General features: G+C 39.3%; 1 long non-coding RNA gene across 1 annotated transcript in view; it reads right to left on the bottom strand.

Moving 5' to 3' along the window:
• LOC139637114 (uncharacterized) overlaps positions 1-14,520 on the bottom strand; it is an 85,109-nt gene that overhangs the window by 36,474 nt on the left and 34,115 nt on the right. The window lies entirely within an intron of this gene.

Genomic DNA, 14,520 nt, shown 5'->3' with positions numbered 1-14,520 from the left:
AAAGCTTGAATCAATTAACTGATTTCAGGTTTCGTAATCAAATGCATAACCACTGGCTATGTCCGCCCATTATTACATTATAATTGTTTCACCCATAGCATCGGTGGCCTTCTGAAACAAGCTGCGTGAATTTTTGGTGATCTTGTGCTCCCTATTGGCAGGATGATATGCTATGTCAGTGTTTCCAAAATGCATGTGACCATTTAAAAAAAATGGGTCATATGAGTATTTTCTGATCTACTGCGACAGATCTTCCACCTGGCTTGGCAAAGTTTAAGTTTGCTGTCTGTACTGACAAAGTTTCGGTGGCCATTGAAATAACAACGTGTATCAAGATGGTTAGTGTTAAAAGAAACATCAGAGAGACTCAGCTACATATTTGAGCCTCAGTCAATCCCAGGCTCAGATGTCTGTTGTGCATCAAAGTTGGTGACTAGCAGATATATTGGAACAGTTTGCATAGTTTGCATCTGTTCTTTGTTTATGCTGTTTGTTAGCCTGTAACTGGCAGTGGCTGACACAGTGTTAGTGGTTGTGCCAATGCAAACTCTCACTCTCTGTACTGACAAGGTTTCAGGTTTATTTTGCCCAGCCACCATCCCCACAAGCTGACGGTTCCTTAGGTATATCATGCCATTGACTGCTTATGTAGCTCATGATATAATATTATATATAAAAAAAATACCATATGGACATGTTAATAAGGTTAAAAACTTGTTTTTCATTGGAGGGGTATTTAACAGACTCACTTGAAATTGTCCAAAGATAGAAGTGTCCAAATGTCCAGAGTCCTTGTTGAACATTAAATGGAACAATATCATACATGCCAGTGACTTTACAGATTAGTGCTGACCATTTCCCTGACCCTTTGACATTTAACTGCGGGCTTAGGAATTTAAGGAGATGTCATGTCTTTGAATAAGAGACATGATTAAGTGACCCAGAGGTGCATATTCAAAGGAAAAAAATATTCCGAGGACTAAGTTTTAAGGCACTTCACATGTAATTAAGGATAGTGGGCTTTACAGTTGCTGAGATACCAACCCTCTGCCTCACTCTGTCAATGTAAGGGTCAACAGTACCAAAAGTTTAAGGAGCACTAACAGTGACCTCGCCAGCATCAGTTCCTCAACGTGTCATTTTTAAGCCCTGACAAGAGCAGGATTTATGCTACTGAGTGATTTTTTTTTTAAATATCGACTTCAAATTTTCAAATTTGAAGTCGATATGGCTGTCTTGAAATATTCAGGACCATAAGCAGAGGACACTGAGAGCAGACAAGGATCTTAAGATTGTAGCTCAGAGGTTGAGAACTCACCAATCACCAATCATTTTAAAGAGGAGCCTTTGGTTCAAGCTCAGGAAAAAAAATGCATTTTTGTAATATGTTTATGATTCTTCCCTTATACAGCAACTTTATACTTTAAACTCAAGAGTCTACTGGATTGTATTTGTTCTTAAAAAACACAGTTTTTTATTGTTTTCAGTAACAACTGGAAATACCAGTGATTGTTTGACTTTGAAATTAGTTGTTATCCATAAATATTAGCAGATGGATGAAATCTCAGTGTGGTTTGGGAAATGAGTCTGAAAAATGAGGTTGAAAGAATCTGAATTGGAATCTGTCGCTTTGTATTGAGAAACCATTTTACCCAACCATGGGTTAAGCTGAAAAGTTGTATTTGCTAGAGAGCATTCTGAAAAGATAATATTGTTATACACTTAGGGTCATTTAGATCTTGCAATCTTCGTGTCATCACTGATGAGTGAATTGCATACAGGAGACAGCCTCAGACACCAGCCTGATGAAAGCAGTCAAAAATGTTTGGTGACTTCAGTATGTCACTGGAAAAAAGCTGTGTAACATGTTTTCAAATATGTGCTTGAGTTGACAAATGCAGAGGTAAATGTTTAAGCATTCAAACATTTAAAGACTTGAGAATGAAAAGTGGATTCAAACAAACAATGCATCTGTGATTACAAATACTAATCTACCAGGACCAATCAGTAAACATCCAATTCAATGGTAAGAACTAGATTAAGATAAGATCTGTGGTCTCAGAAGGGCTCTGAGATGTTCTGTTTGAAATTGAAAAAAAAGAACAACCTGAAAACCAAGCAGCAAAGCCATTTGACACATAATCAGTGTGAATGGTCAAAATCATGACTTTACCATAATGCAAGAGGAACACTAAAACTTCAGATAATGCAGATACAAATATAGCATTATATTTTTGAGAAGATAAATAACAGAACAGAGCAGAGTTCTTTGTACAGAATCAGCTCAAAGCTGCACAAGTTGTTAGTTGCTAGGGGTACATCTACTAAAAATAACCACCGGTTCTGTGAAACCTAATAAAATCATAGTTATTGGAACAGAGTTCAACCACATCCCTTTGCTCAAATTAGGTTTTACTCTAATGTGAATGTTATTAGAAAGTGATCTTATGTTGAGGGGACAATTAACTACAGATATTACTTTGAACTGTCAAGTCTGTACTTCAACTACATTTCCAGCTATTTCCCCTGAAGAGCTGTGAGAGGGTCTATAATTTATTATTACAGGAACGCTAGAAATGACAAGATTATCAGACTTGTCAGTCTTGGTTGAGACTCAGTGGATTACTGCAGACTTAGGGCCATATTTAACAGTAGCAGATCAGAGCCAAACCCTTTTATGTGAAAAAATCTCGTCTGTCAAAAGAAGTGGTGAGATTCTCCTTATATGGAATTCCCATGGCAAACAGTAGCCTCCTCTCAGCCAGTTTTGGAGCTGTATGTCTGTAAAAGTGCTCACAGCTACATTGTCTGGCCCAGTTCTGAAGATCTGTTCTGATCACCTTTAACCATAAGCCTAATTTGAATTTGTGTGTTTTCAACATCTTGATTTTGATAAACACACATAAGACTATATTTCTTGTCTATTTAAATTCTTTTGCTCTGATAAAATAAAACAAGAGCTGAAACTAGAATCGATCAACATGAATACTTCATCCAAAATCATAATAAAAAATCTCCAGTAGTCAAATGTTTTAATACTCCACAGTGTTATTAAACTCCATTTTAGAGGCACTGATTTGATCTCCCAGAGAGGAACTAATGAAAAAAGTACAATAGAGAACTGCTTTGGGATCCATTATCTTATTAACCTATACCATCTGGCATGACCTGCTTTTTGTGTGTGACAGTACAGGCACTAATTTCAGGGTGTAAAGTGTAGTCAAGTGCACTGTGCTCTGAGGTAGCAGCAGGGCATTTGGTGTTTTCGTGACTGGAGGCATGGGGCGCAGATGATTCCCTTATTTCTAGATTTCTTCCTCGAGTTAAAGTTTTTTCAACCTCTACACGTCATGGTTTGTATGTGTTTATTCATGTATGGAGTATACACTAATGCATTACAGCTGCATTGAATTTAGAATATTAAATGTGATTGTGTGTATATGCACGAAGATAGATAAAACCTAATGCTCCAGTAATTTCTCCAAAAACATTATTTATTGGCACATAGCCAGCGGCAACCTCCAGGGCTGAAAAATGAAATCAACACATAAGTGTGAAAAACTGCAGTTCTTCAAATGGCCACCTGAGACTGACATGCACTGAAGTCTCGGCTTCACACACACCCCACCACTTTGCAGATTTTTGGATTAGCTGGGACTTGGGCAGAGTCAGGCACTGATGGCGACTGCGGAACAGCCCACTCTCAGCTTCAAAAACGCTCCTCAAAAATCTATGAGTGTACATCTTTATTTACAGTCAATGGTGCAAAGGACCTGCATAAACATGGACAAGCATAGTCTTAACTCAATGTCCACTAACTAGCTTTTTTGTAGCTTTCAACTGCATCTTATGGTCATCTTTTGGTCAGTCTGAAAGAGCTGATAAATGGACATTTTTGTCTCTTTTTAAATGAAGGTCTTTCCTAGCTTTTACAGAAATGCCAGTGCAATAATAGATTCCTTAATTGGAGTAATGCTCTTATAATGATGCTTTCTGTGATTTTGGCAGAGAGCAACATGTTAACCATAAATATTAGATGGTGGTGGCCCCACTGAGAATATTTGTCAGTTTGTACCATAAACATTTGGTGTATGTCAGGGACATTTCTGCACATGTAGATGGAGTGGAATAATCAAAATAACAATCCAACTAATTTCATTCCTTTCTTTTCCAGAGATGTACTCTAAGATTGGACCCTCTTGTGGCAGGAAAACACGTTTTAAGTGTTACAAAACCAAATATGACAAAAAAGAGAAAACAACAACAGAGAATGTGTCAGTATTACTCCTTTGGCTAAAAAGTACAATTACTGCTTCCCCTGCCACTGGATTTTGACAGGTAAAAGGTAACATTTAAACAGATGACTTGCTCTTTGCAGGCCCTGGTCAGATTTCCCCTTTAAGAACCCAAGAGGCAACAGGAGCATAATCTCATACAGCTACAGTATATTTAGAAGCCACATCTGTATAACACAAGAAGCATGTGAACACCACACCTCACACCTGGTTCTTTTATTGCGCAGGTTGAAAGGACCGTGGTGCAGCCCTGTATGCATCCATACAGTATGTATGTTTTTGTTTGTTTAGTCAATTTAATATTTGGGATCTACACGGTGGTGTGAAGGCAGGTATTAGAACATTTGAAGTGCCAGATTATTGAAGTAGACCCAGATCTTATTGTCCAATTCTTACCATTGGCATGGAAATCACATGAATAATATCAATAACTAGCGTCATGCTCAGATAAACAGCAGCTCAGCATATGCCTGGGGCAGACTGAGCATCAGGCACACAACTCCGACCCCCACTGTGCCGCCTACTGTGGAACAGAAGCAATCATCTCCCCAGTGACAGTGTGTGCCTGTGGATGTGAGCACCATTATGAATGAACATGAATATGGCGTGGACGCATGTCTGCTGTGGCAAAGTATGAATGAGAACATGAATGAATTACCAAGTCCTCGCTCTCGGTGGGAATTGTTGGGTCTGTAAAAATACTTTAAAGAGAAGGTCTAGACCTTCTCTATTTGGAAAGCGCCTTGAGATAACTTCTTTAAATTTGAATTGACTTGACTTCGAAGGTGCTTTATGAATCCTGTGCATAGCCGTTTGTATCTTTCTGATCTCTGATGGGTTTCTGAAAGATAAAGTGAAAATCGGGAAATTACCAATAAAAATATGGGTGAATGTTTCTTCTTGAGGCTTAAAGGTCCTATATTGTAGAAAGTTTTTTGAATATAAAGCAAGTGTAGGTTCAATATAAATATTGTGAAAGTATCAAAAGTATGACAGTATGCTCAATCCAAAGAGAAATGTCCTGTTCAGAAACTGAGCTGTCAGGACTTTCGAAATGTTAAGGTGGTGCTTATTTGCTTTCATAGCAAAATGTTGGGAAGGGAGACTGGACTCATATCTGTCCATTAAATCAGAAGCTAGTTCACAGCTAGCTAGTTAGTTAGAACTGGGTAAACAGCTAGCATGCAGCTACCATAGCATTGCATGCAGTCCCCCTACCAGCTGTCTAATGAACACAATATATCTTGTTTAAAACTTTTAAAAGCAGAGGTGGATTGTGTTACTTTTTGACAGAGCCAAGGCTAGCTGTTTCCCCATTTCCAATCTTTGTGCTAAGATAAGCTAATTGGCTGTTGGATCTAGCTACATATTTACCAGACTGACATGAGAGTGCTATTGATCTTCTCATTTAACTCTCAGCAAGTAAGTGCATAAACGTACCTCTCAAAATGCTAAACTATACCTTTAACTTTCAACTTTCATGCAGTCGTTGTAGATTAGCAAATATTATACATAAAATTTATATAAATATTGAATTATGTATATGCAAGACACAGGGATGAACCGTTTTTTGAAATATGTGGTTAGTTTTGTATTACAGCGTTTTGACATTTTATTCCTTCTATTTTACATTTTCATGCCTAAATGAATTTCCTGTCACAGGCGCATTTGAATAACACCCTGCTCTGATAGTTGCTTAATTAAAAAAAAAGGAAAAAAAGGTCTACCATGAAATTCTAAACAAAAGTCACTTTCTTACAGGAATTGGTATTCTGTGAAAAAAGTGCAAAAACAACCTTCAATGCGGCCTTGTAAAACAATTTACAGCTTTATAAGAACTGTATTTAAGAAAAAACAAAAACGAGAGTTCTGTTCTGTCTGAATGTTAACCTAAATGTTATCTGCCTGATGCAATGCTGCTGTGATGCTCAGACAGTGAAGCTGTCTGCGCAAAATGAGTAGGTCAGTCAAAATGTCCTGCTCTGTGCCCTGCCCTTTAGTGCGGTTTTATCTCCGAGAGATTCGATGTTGTGAACTAGGGTTGTGTGATGCCACTGCATCCTCACCTTTCATTGTCACTGCATCCACTACCTTTCCCAATGCGATAAGGATGGGTCTGCTGTTCAGTGCCTCTCTGTTGTTCCTCCCTGGGCTTGCCCTGAGCCCGTTCCATCTGAAATGGTGCTGAAGTGTGCGAATGTGTTTTTGGGTTTACACTGCGACACACACACATGCAATTTTCACAGGTGCAGTCAAAGGGTGCTGGCTTGATTCCCTCGTTTACTGCTGTCAGTAACGGCTTGGAGTGTGGTTGTTACTGACACACAAGGCAGCACAGTTCTTTCTGGAAATAGCGCGTCAGTGTCATGGCAGGCATATCTATTGGGTCTGTAGAGTCGATTAGAGGGCTCACAGGTAGGGTGAAAGAGAAAAATGGTTACATATTGTAACGCTAACTCTTTGAGTACAGGCTGACCACGATGTGGTCAGTGTGCTGCTCCACAGTTTCGCCTGCTGTTCTGACAACTAACTTAGTCTCAAGCTCATTGACTCAAGTAATTATACAAATGTCAGTGCTTTATAGAACTTCTAATAGAACCAAAAGTGATAAGTGTGGAATTACTGCACTAGGTACAAGTTCTGTAGTTGAGGGTGAAAACTCAAGGCCTCCTTTTGGAACAGACTTCCTTAAACTGGCAATAATAGATTTTTTACGCCACTAAAGGGCAAAAACACAACATTGAAATATAATCACTTTTAAAATTGACATGGCAAACATGTTGGCAAACAGTTTCTTGTGCTCTTCTTTTATTTCCATTTTGGTCTCTATCAACTTCTGAGAGCAATAGCTGACTCTTTAACTGCTAGCAACTCCACTGTGTTCACCAGCTAGTTGTTAACTTTGTCTGTCTGCTGTTTGGTGCTGGGCAGGCTGTGTACTGCAGGTTTTTATAGCTTTTTTTGCTGAAAACAGTGCTGATGAGAGCCACGAGAGTGAGCTAAAGCAGTCATGTTGGAGGCTTTAAAAGGGCTATTTGTAACATTTGAGGTTTCTTGGATAATGATGATGATGATGATGATGATGATGATGGGTGCCTGATAAGTGCTTCAACCATCATTGTCTTTATAATACAAGATGTTATAATACGCCCTCTGAGCAGCGCTACATCCTGAGAACAGATTTGGGGCTACAGTGAGTTGCTATCAGAGAGACGAGCTGAAACTAACTGGTAAGCATGGTAACTTACATAATAGAGGCAAGAGTTAACACTGGCATTGCTTTCCACCACAGGAGACAGCTCTTGGTGAGTAAAGGAATGACGTTTGATGCTGAAATCACAACATGTCATCTTGACTGATGAGTAAACAGCTGGTAATGCAAACGCTCAGTTTGTAGCAATAGCAAAATTGGATCAATCATTTTAAAATTACCAATGATAGTATTTGCTCATAAAACTTAATATTTAGTACTTTATATGTATCTAACAATATATCGTCTTTTTTGACTTTTGACTTTTTGTCTTTTGCAGTTCAGAAGTTTTATTTTGAAAAATGTTCAGTAACAAAAGTTTACCAAGTTGCACAGCCCCGGGTGCACTGACCCTTTGTGTCCAATGCTACGCGATGTGTAAAGAGGAGTCATCTTTAGCAATGCATCTCTGTGAGATCCCCCCCCCTTAGGCTCAGTATGATTTTGCAGCGATTTCTTAATTGAGATACAGAATGACACACACACAAGTACACACTGACCAAGATAGCTAGCTGTCTTGCAGTCATGTTGCTCATTTCTTTAGTCAGCTGTCAAGAGGTAAGAGACATAATCCTCAGATACGCTCTTTTCACCATTAGTGTCTATGACTCTGACCCTGGATAAGTTTTCTAAAAATACTTAAGGATGAGCAAGCTTGCAGGACTGAGGAGAAATGGGGTCAAGCAAAAGACATGAAAGATGTTCTAATGAAGAGAAAGAAAGAGAAAGTGAGAGTAGACATGAGCCCAGAGGATGAGAGGGATAGAGATGAAGATGATGGGAAAAACACAGATATTCAGAGGAGAAAGGGGCAACAAGTTGTCCAACCTCGATGAACATATAACATATAACGCATTTGTCACTATCCTCTGATACAACTCAAAGGACCATCCCCTGAATTAGCTTCCCTATAGCAGCAGGAGATACGCCACAGATAATCTGTAAAAAAAATGTTTGGTCAGGTTTAGCCACAAAAACAACTTGATTCAGTTAGCTGTAAAGACTAATACTGTCTCACACAAGTGCCGGATATCACTCAATACAACCAGTTGGTAGAATTTGTATCGTGAACATACTGTATACATACTGTATATACAACCTAACATAAACCAATACACTTGCTGTGTGATAACTGGCAAGAAAATTAGAAAACTATCATCATAAAATGTCATCCCCCTTTGTAGCACCTATTTTATAAGACTTTTTTCAATGTAAAAGATCACCACAGGAAGATAATAAATCAATAATATTAAAAAAAAAAGCTCTTGAATAATAATTTTTAAATTTAATTATTTATATAAAAAATGCAAAACATGACAAACTATAGGCCTGCTGGTGTTTCTCTTCCCATTTTATCACCTCAAGAGCATCTCCTCTGAAGAGGATCAGCATTAGTCGGTGGATTAGAGTATTAAGCAACCATCATCAAGCAGCCGGTGGAGCAACATCCATCTTCTCTCCGAGAGACAGAGAGTGTAAGATGAAGAAAGATAGCTTCACTGTCACTACTCACTATGCCTGCTTTATGCAGTAGTCTACACAGTTAAAAGAGCAGACCAGCCCCATTCTCCCCAGAGCTGTTTTCACTCTAAGTTGTGGAAAACAGACAGAAGGGAAAGATTTGAGATGGAAGCTAATCAAATCACAAATTATGATTTATGAAGTGTCAATTTGTGATCACAGACTGGTGACCTCATAGTATTCAAATTGCAGGCCAGGAGGGAGACACTACGAGACAGTTTTAATTATGTGACCAATGATGTTCCATGATTTTCAAATGCATATTGTACTTTGACCTCTACAGATTACTTTTTTGATTGGGAGAGGAAGAGATGACAATCTGCATTCATGTTTCAAACACAAAAATCCCAAAAGCAGACAGTGCTCCAAAGAATACCTGTCTTCTTTCATTAATCAGACACTTCACTTAGTGAGTATTAATTAAAGGAAAAGGAAATTGTTACCATCTTCCACTTTGTCTCCACATAACTGTTCTCATCATAACACACTATTTGTAGCCACAATAAGTGAGTAGTTGTCCACATGTATCTTATGGTGGTCTTCCCTTTTCTTAGATACTCTGCATCAGTTATGTCACAAATGGATTGTAGCTGGTGGTGTCTGTGGGCAGGACCCAGGCCTCTTGTTCTGGGCAGTCTGCCATATCAGTCTCATCAGATTCAGCCTCCAGTCGAGCAGAAAAATTGAGTCACTAATAGTTTTCCAATGATGGGATGTGGGTGTCTGTGTGGGTTTTTGTGCATCATCTCTCTGAGGAGACCCTCAAGTACTGTGTATTCTCATCCCATCTTCATCCCATTTTAGGGAATAGTCATGTGAACCCCTGCAGAACATGTGATTGTGACTCTATTTGTTAAACAGATGAATGGCTGTGTGTGCCCTAACTCATTTAGTGTGCTCTTTTGTGCCCAGTGTGAGTTAATGTAGACAATCAAGAGGAACAGATGCAGCCTCAGCAGGAAACAGCCCAGATATAGGAAGCCCAAGCAACTGTACAACAGCAGGTGCTGCTTCTATGGTATAGATCCAAGCCATGCATGTAGAGGAATTTAAACAATGACAACAACAAACTGTCTTTGGTTATTGCCAGACTTTGGTCCTAACTATTCATGAACGTTTTCCACTTGGACAGTTGTGGGTTTTCAAAGGCCAGGAGGCAGGTCCAAGTGCAAGGAAAAATGCATCTTAATATGTATTTGCTTGAGGGGCAAGAACATCAACTGCCCTCGTATAACTGAGGGGCTCACCTGAGGCAGCTGTCCCCAGGAGATGAAATACTTGTATTGCTTTCATCCTCTGGTCACAAATTGCTCTCCAAGTTCCAATGAAATGCAGTGGTCATACACCGAATGGGAGCTGTTGACTATGAGGTCACTCCTATCTGAGAGAGGAGGGTCAGAGTAACATAACCATCTTGAGCCCCTCAAAGAATAGAGGGGGGCAGAGAGACACCAGCTGAGTTGGGGTTAAAGGTAGGGAGGAGGAATAAATGTCAGCACAGCAGGCCTGTGTCTGTGCAACAACCATTTGACAAACCATTTTGAGATGAAATCCTGTTTGTCCTCATAGATGGGATTCAGCCCGACGAGACAAGAATCTCACACAGTGCTATATCCCCACATCACTATCTAAACATGTTCAGCTTATTGAAGAGATGCTAAGTCAATCTACAGTATACTTCTCTCCAGTATGCTTCCAGGCATGAAAAATAAGATGTGCCTGTGTTGCTGGTCACACTGCAATATAAAACACATAGGGGCATATTTAGAGTTGGCACCTTACAGCAGCTGCTAAAGTTCAAACATTAAGTCAAAAGAAGAAGACTTTTTAACAGACACGTGGCACTTTTTTAAAATAGGGTCAAAACTGGTCCCCATTTACCCAGAGTAGGAAAGACAGCCCTGACAAACCTGGCCAGCAACATTCCTAGCTCTGCAAGGAAGGCCCACTGGAATTTGGCTCTGCCACGCCACTGACTCTTCTCCCAGTTTACTTTGGCCAAGGAGGACTTCCAATAGAACCCTTAACTGCCTGCTGATTTTGATTATAAAAAGAGTTCTATCATCTGCATAAGCAGAACACAGCAGTGGGGAAAAATTTTGATGTAAACCCTAAGCCCCATTAGTCTGCCCATAATTCTGCATAATTAAGGTTCAAAAGTTAATGAGTATAACTGTCCAGAACTTTGACATCCCTGACTCATGCCTCTTCTAACAGGAACATTTTCTCTCTATAATTTCAACTTCATTTTAAAAAGGTCGTGGTGTGCCTCGGCCCCTCTTTGAATTGAGTGATAATTTGTCTGGAACACGACTGAGCTTTTAAATATTCTCTCCTTTTGTGTAGCTCCCGCCAGTGTCTGACTATTGAGCAGACTTGAAGGTTTTACAAGGCCAACGTCTACTCACTTAATTACATTTTCTGCTGTGATCCTACAAACATAGGAAACGACATTTTGGTCGGCACCAATAGCAGTTATATATCAGGCTGGTGAAAGACATGCCATACGCATACACGAGGGAACATTCGGCTGATTCCTAATCATTTTACACCATATATTAATGCTTTTATGGCATCTGTCAAGCATCTGCGAGGAGTCCTACTTTATTACTGATACTCAAGCCACCTCTCCTGCAACCACCCGTTGCCAGTGACTAACACACTAAGCCACAGAATGTAGTATAAGAACTTACATTAGACCTCGATTGCTAAAACATGCATGTGTGCTTTTAAATATGTTATTGAATTATTCATTGTTTGCAGACATGGTGCTATTTTGAAAAAGTATGCCAAAGTTAAGTTGTATGGAGCTCCAGCGCTTTAAATATTTACTGTTTATGCTAACAAGGACAGACATTGTCAATGCAAAGGTAAGATGTCACATAAATGATACAAGGATCTTATTTTGCACCCTTTGGGTTTGTGGGCTTGTATTTGATAAATCTTTGCCCTTTTCTATGTTCCCAGTAGTAAACACAAAAACAAATATGCAAGACCTGTTTGTGCTAGATTTTAGGATAAGACACAACATATAATAAACAAACTGACCTCCCTACTCCACAATATATGATGATAGATGACAGAATATTAAACATTATGCAAAAAGCCTTTGGCATCTCAGTGGTCTGAAGCATTGCTATGGAATATGTCCCTCATGTTGATCTCCCATGTTGTCTTGACAGACAGCTCCGAGACATCACAGTGACAGTCAAAAAGAAGATGAAGTGACATGATCGTCCACTTGTGTGCATGTGCATCCAAGAATGAACAACACTGTGTCTGCCCGTGTCTTAAACACACGCACATACTCAGATCACTTGATGTGAACTCTCCGGTAGTCTTCATGGCAACAAGAAAACAGTCAGGCAACTGTAAATAGAGCTACTAAAGCAGTGACAGGAGTGTAATTTAATTCAGGCAATAATCCACAGGCCAGAAAGAGACCACGTCTGCAGTGCAGCTTAGAGCAATGTCAAGATCACTAAAAGTAAGAATGGAAATGAACACTACATTCATGACTGCATGGACTGAAAATGTCAGCGCTAATTAACTTTACACTGCACAAAAGGTTGTTATGAGTTTCGGTGTTGTGGGCAAACAGGTAAGGATAAAGTACTGTGGAAACACGTGCCACTTAAACACTGCCTCAGTGCTAAATATTGAATGCAGGGAAAAAAGAGAAACGCTGCATTGACCTCCACGGGTTAAAATATTCAAGTGAGCCGCACATCTGAGTGCAGACCTCTACACAGATCTTTCTGGACAAGCATGCTATAGCAGGACAAGCATGGGTGTAATTAATAACATTAACGATGGCTGTTTTCCAGGTAGGTGTCCTAGTTCGAGGGCCCTGTTGTGGAAGCTGGCTCATTGGCACGGCTTAGTGGGGCACTTCAATAGAGATCATTATTATTGGTAACACCTGCTTTTCCCTCTATGACAAGTCCATTTAAAAAAATGTACAATGTCCATTATTACATGATGTACAGCACATGGTGAGACAAGAACATTGTCACAGTTAGTCTGGCTATAGTTAATTAGCTTGTTTACTTGCTACTGCAGCCTTTTAACACTTCATGCACAAGTTCAATTTCCACATAGGTCTGTGCATGCATATCAAATCATAAATGATCTCAGAACGGCGGATGTCCTCTCTACTTGACAAGTTCCAGTCCTTGTCAATGGGACACAGTCACATCCATGAAAATGACAGAAACTAAAGACACAATGGCTATGCCCTTGGTTTTCTATTAATAACATAATAAGGATATGTTTATTTAGGTATTTGCCACATTGCAAATTTGTTGATGCTGAACATATCAGTATCTGTTAACATCATCTGTTGACAGATAATGTATTTGTTTTCAGGCACTATATTCAGTCTTGCACTACAACATGCGCCTGTGGTGCCTTATTCAACATTTTTTATGGTCCTGTTAAGACATTTGGTTAATGTTAGGAAAAGGTTGTGGTCTTGTTTAATACAGAACAAGTAAATGGCTTGGAACACAATATGTTTATTCACATTTGGACAAAATCATAATCTTTTTCTAACTTTTGCCAAAAGGGGTTTTTATGTCTAAGACTAACCACAGACGGGACTATGAATGCGAACCCTGGTCTCCGCTGTGTCATGTGCTTTGTACGCCCACAATCAATCCCAACCAACTCCTGGTGACTCTGCTGCCATTGATAAATGTAGGGCCTCTATCATTAAGTGTAAATGTATACATAAAATAAAAAAAGATAAAATAAAATAAAATAAAAAAATAAATGTATATTAGTAAGAGTTTGAATTTATCACACTTTGATAAACGAGTGCAAAGTGCAGCCTCTCCACTTCAAAACTGCATCACAGTCCACCTTGAAGGAATGCTTAGCATTATGCATTTGAATTATTGGTCATTACGCACTTGCCCTGAATTGACATTTAGCTTTAGAACACACAGAATATGTAGTTTGGAGTAATTTTATGGTAATTTTCTGCCCTTTTGAGATAATAAAGAATAAGTTGCAGGTCACATTTTATCAGCCTCCACAACCCATTTCCACATCATCACAGGCTCTTCCTTCTGGTCTCTCCCCACCCTTATTACTGGTGGCCATTAAATCTCTCTTTAGTTACAGCTCTGAGAAGCACTAGACCCCTTTTTTTTTTTTATCAATTTTCTAGCAGCCAGTACCATGACAGTGGTGTAACTTATGTCTCAGCTTCTTCCAGGACATGAAAGGCTCATTCAGTGATGAGAATAATGTCAGCTATACATTTGGGTTTATTTGGTCTGTGTATCAGCCTGCCCCTGTGGTCTGCTCCAACTTTCCACCAGATTATTGTCTCCATGTTAGTGACAGCACTGTGGGGCTCAAGGCAACCACTAGTCCATCAATGACATTTTACTCACGGATGTCTTCATACAAGGCACTTGAACATTGTTGCTGGGGTATGGTGTTTGT

This window comes from Trachinotus anak, unplaced genomic scaffold (assembly GCF_046630095.1).
Source record: "Trachinotus anak isolate AG129_WGS33_773 ecotype Australia unplaced genomic scaffold, CSIRO_AGI_Tana_v1 ptg000019l, whole genome shotgun sequence".
NCBI classification, from domain to species: domain Eukaryota; kingdom Metazoa; phylum Chordata; class Actinopteri; order Carangiformes; family Carangidae; genus Trachinotus; species Trachinotus anak.
Note: the sequence above shows the minus strand (reverse complement) of the source record. Positions and strands in the feature narration are given on the sequence as shown.